Here is a 5,185-nt window from a genome sequence, read left to right as displayed (position 1 = left end):
AAGGAAATGTACAATATATAGTGATTCAATGAGAAAATGAAGCCAGGAAATATAGCAGACCCTTGCCATGGCAGGACTATAAAGAGGAAGAAGTATGGCATGAAATACAGACAACTGGGGTCAAGAGTCAAGTGGAAGAAACGAGAGAGGGAAAATGTCCTTGAATACGAAAGCGGGGTTGGGATTCAGAGCGCAGGTTAAGATTCAGACAGCAACAGAGGCATCACCCATAAAATAAAGAAGGAAGGGAACAATGGCAGGGATGATGAGATATTTATGATGGTGATAAGAATGGACTCTGTGAGGAGGAAGCACTTTCTGTGCCTTGGGTTTTTATTATTATTACTATTGTAAAAAGCAGTTGTAGTTGTACTGATCTCAGTTCTACAGTGAACATTAGAGACCGTGTAGTCTAGAAAAACGGCGCTTAGTACATATTAAGCTCTCGAGTGTTGATATCATGATTATCACTGCTATTACCATTTCCAGGTCAGCAGCAGGACTGTGAGAAGAATTTTCTGAGGGTGCTGTCTGAGGAGGAAGCTGCCACCTGAGAGAAAGATGAGATTGTGAGCAGCAACTTAGTAAAGAAGAAAGGCAGCTATCCTGAGAAACACAGGAAAATTCAACCTCCTGGTTGGTGACCTGAAGTTAAAAGCTCTTGATTTTTCCAAATTGGAGAAAAGCAGGGCAAGAAAGGAAAAGGTTGGCATAATTTACAGCTGGAATTAGGCAGTATGGACACCAGGGAAGGACCAAAAGAAAGTGGACTCAGAGGCTAGCAAGTGGGGTTTTCAAATTATCAACCATGAAGTTCCTAGACAGTAGAGGAGTAAATTTGGCCATAGGTAGAGCTGGGATGAATTTGAGTTCTTAAGGGATTTTAAGCAAATAGACGTTAAGAGAATGATACGGTATCAATCAAACCTATCTTGAATGCTAAGATTTTCAAATTAGATAAACACTTAAGAGATGTAGTTATAGACATTGTTTAAGCACAGGGGTGACAAAGGTCACTGAGGTTAAAATATTAGGAATATAAGGCTATGTCTCCTATAAATCAGGAGTTCGCCATGCTAGATGCACATCTGAAACCAGGTCTCACCCCCCAGGGTACCCACTTTCTTTGTTTCAGGAATAGGATTCAGGTTTCGATAATCTTAAAAATGTCCCCAGATAAGTCGTCTTTGTAGTTACGGCTGAGAAGCTTTACAGAAGCAAAATCAATTATGGTATTGATATATGCCAAAAGATCTTGCCCAATGATGACAACAATGATGATAATATCAATAATAATGTTATTGTAGCAGAGTAGTAGAACACTGACACTTAGCCCTACTGTACTAATATTCCAGGCAAACTAAGCCTTTTTAAATTCAATGTGATACAAATGTCAATTTTGCAGGCTGGGAAATTAGCCACGAGAATCACTAACTTTCCCAAGGTCACAGAGTTAGGGAGTAGAGAACATAAACTCAGGCATTTGACTTCAGAGTTGTTGTCCATACCTGTTCTGACACACGTTGGCAACTCAACACTCCACACTGGCAGTCTTTGGCGATATCCTCGAGATTAACTTCAGGTTGACACCAAGATAGCAGGTTATTCTTCTCAGAAAGCTAAAGAGAGGCATGCATAAAGATGTATTTCAGTAAGGCTGATATAGTACTCACTAGGAATAAAAATACATGGTTTTCAGTCTGCCTCATCTCAACCTCTCCAACCAGCTGCTTTCTTAGAAGTTGTAGTCACGGTTCACCACACGTAAAATTAAGTGAGTGAAAAAATAATCTTGTAAAATGATCATAAAAAAATTCACTGAGAATTAATGAAATGTCACATCAAGATTAAAAGGTGAAAAATTCGAGAAGCCAATATAATTTGAAGAGTTTCCATGGAGAATTTTTTAGAAAGAAAAAAAAAGTGATTCTTTCAAAGCAGAATGCCCTGAGAATGTCTAAGCTGTGACTTGAGAAACACAAATGCCTTTCAGCCTTCCATGTACGACCCAAGGTGACTGGCACCCCCACCCCCCGCAAAAAAAAAAAGCTTTTCACTTTTTATACCTGGAAGAGAGGAGGAGAGGAAAATTCAGAGAATGTCAGCTGCAACCTGTTTCATACAAATACTAAGCACTTAAAGAATTAATAAGCACTTAAAGAATAACTGGAATTACTGCCCCACTCCACCAACATATGAAGCCTTTTTTGTGATGATGCAATTCAACTTATTATTAAAGATGGAGCTACATTTGTAAATCTCAACAAGAACTTATATTTGAATAATATTGACTTTATATATATGTACATATTTATATATTTATATTTATATATACCTATACGTGTGTGTGTGTGTGTGTGTATAACAGGTAATGTTTAAATAATATATTAGTATGTATTAATTACATATATATTACACAAAATTTATAACAATGTTTCCATATACTTTATATATATACATGTATATATACACATAAACACACACACATATATTCTCAAAGAGTATATGGTAAAGATGTGCTAGAAGTATAATAATTAACCTTACAAAGTTGGCATGCTTTCAATGGATTTTTTAGGCACTATGTATACTTAGGAATAAAATTTTTTCAATGAAAACTTCAAAACTAGATCCACGTTTTTAAATCAATGGAGAATATCAGAACATGTGAATATGTGTAAGAATCATAGCATGTGTGGTAATGAATACACATGTTACTTTTTCTAGTGGTTCCCATCCTGTAGCTTCCATTTTTATTAAAGCCCTCTACACACTCCAAACATCTCTCTCTCATGTACTTTGACTTATCTTTAGCTTCAAAGGAATGCATAATTGTTCATGACACATGAAAATCTGGAAACATACAGATTGAATAATAGGTGATGAGTTGTTACTAAGTATTAGGACCTGTATCTAAGAACAGTAAAGCAGTCATGCGTCTATTTTAGTTGTCATAATAAACTATTTCATTGTCCAAACCAGGCAATTTGATAAAGTAGATTTGACTTTGCTAGAGGTTGAAAAGTAGCAAATAATATCCTCATGTTTCATGGTTGATTCAGTTAGATCTTACACAACACAGGTCAACTCAGCATTGCGTAATTGAACTATTTTCTTTAGTTTAAAATAACCTCCTTTTATCCAAAATGAAGCACTATATCAGAAGCTTGCAATTTGTCTCGGTAATGAAGCTAATTGTGTCATCAATTATAATTGCATTGTTTGAATATGGTGATTCTAAGAAGGCTGGGCAGCAGTTCAGTCCTTCACATGAAAATGAGACAAATTATAAAACATATTAGTGAAATTTGTTTTGTCTTCTTGATTTCCAACCACCCACTGATAAACCATTATGTTGGCAGAGAAAATGGATTAAATATGTATATTAAAGTTTGCATTTTTTTCTTCAATTTCAGAATAGTTACAACTGGTTCTCTAGGTAAATGCTAGTGCCAAATTGAAGCACCTATTAAAATAATCTGTTAGTCATCACTAAATCAACTTCAACTCAGAAACCTATGACTCTGTTTTCGTAAGGAGCCATCTTTCACCTAATGCAAGTGTGTTTAATGCAACCTCATGAATCATACAATAAAATGAGAATGCCAGCCAAAATTTTCATGGTCCTTAAAGCTGGCATAATTGGTGCTCATTTTAAAGTCTGTTTTGCACAATAGTCATCCACAATCTCTTACACACATTTATTAATTTACGCTATGAAGATTTACTCAATTAATTATGTTTTAGGCACACTGCTGAGCATTAAGAAAACAACATTAAACAAGATACGCATGTTCCTTATCTTCCTAGAGCTTAAACTTACATACCTGCTAGTGTTAGGAGAGATTTCTTAGCAGTAGGACTAAGTTGCTGAAATTGCCAATTTACTCATTTACCAAGAATCTATAGAAGTACTTTTCACATTTAGTAAATAAATTGAACATTTTTATAAAGGCTGCAAAAACGTTGTTTTAAAGGTAACAATCCTCTTAAAACTTAAAGATAAGTTTGTTGAATACATTTTTAAATTTGGCGATTTGGTCAACTGAAAACCTACTGATTCAGTGAATTAATTTTTGGAAGATGCTACTGCATTGACCTAGAGATGCTTCTCTCTGCCTTTGCGGATGTCCAAACCTCAAGCTTAGCATCCTATTGCACCTCACTGTCTCACCATGAAACTGTGCAGTTATTGCAGAGGAACTGAGACCTGCCATGTACGGGATGAAACCAAGTCTCGACTAGCTGAAAAAATATACTTTTATACTAATGAAGTCAGTGTCATGCCTGGTTGTGCACTTAGATCTCTGAACTCAGCATCCAGTTCTTTTAACAAGAGCTGCTGCCACAACTTTCACGCTCAACTGCTGAGACTTGTATTTTTTTCTCATGGTGTTTAACTGGCATTACGTGGATTAATCACAATGATGATCTCTAAGACATTCTGACAGGAAACAGTCTTTCCCCAGGGAGAGCCCACTCACAGCCCATGTGGTTAGAAATTTCAGAGCAGAAAGCATTTTGATGCTTAGGAGATGCCTGGAATCACAGCACAGTGAACAGAGTAAAGAAAGGCAGTTGGTGCTTTGCCACCATGACACACTCTGGCAAATGAGGTGTACAGTCTACAGGTGGCCATGACGACTGACTTCACATACACTTGTGAGGGTGGAACAGGTATCAGATGATACGTAGGCTTACTGCTTTCATTTGTCAAACAAATATTTGAGTGGTAAAAAGCTTAATTATTAAACTTCACAGTTTAGGCCTGTCTCCATCAGTTAGTGTTTAAGGGAGCCAGATCCCACATGGCTGACCACAATTGGAACTTGAAAAACTGGGAACTTGAAAAATACACTCGGTACGTATCTTGATAGGGTGGAGAAATAGAGAACGGCTTGGCCATACCCCACTGGAGGTGCTTTCTTCCCGCCTCTCTTATTTCTCTCTGTTAAGTGCACGTACTCTCTTACAATCAACAACAACAAAAATCCTTAAACTTTACAGTTGTAACCTTCAAAATTCCAAACGTAGTGAAAACAATATTATATGACCCATAGTGAGTTTTAAACTTCTATGTGTAATTTTCCTCACCTACATGTTGGAAATTACAATCATAATTATCTCATTGGCTAGTGATGAAAACAAAATGAGAAAATATAGATTAAATGAGAAAATACAGATTAAG

At 36.4% G+C, this 5,185-nt stretch overlaps 1 long non-coding RNA gene across 1 annotated transcript in view; it reads right to left on the bottom strand.

The window, feature by feature from the left end:
* Positions 1 to 262: 262 nt before the first annotated feature.
* LOC102501929 (uncharacterized) overlaps positions 263 to 5,185 on the bottom strand; it is a 154,640-nt gene continuing 149,717 nt past the window's right edge. Inside the window, exons 2-3 of the long non-coding RNA XR_334350.1 lie at positions 1,509 to 1,619; positions 263 to 550 (exon numbers count right to left, since the gene is read on the bottom strand). This is a non-coding gene — a long non-coding RNA (uncharacterized LOC102501929). The remainder of the gene's footprint in view (positions 551 to 1,508; positions 1,620 to 5,185) is intronic.

This window comes from Tupaia chinensis, unplaced genomic scaffold (genome assembly GCF_000334495.1).
Source record: "Tupaia chinensis unplaced genomic scaffold, TupChi_1.0 Scaffold000206_1, whole genome shotgun sequence".
Taxonomy (NCBI): Eukaryota; Metazoa; Chordata; class Mammalia; order Scandentia; family Tupaiidae; genus Tupaia; species Tupaia belangeri.
This window is presented reverse-complemented; position numbering and strand designations above follow the sequence as displayed.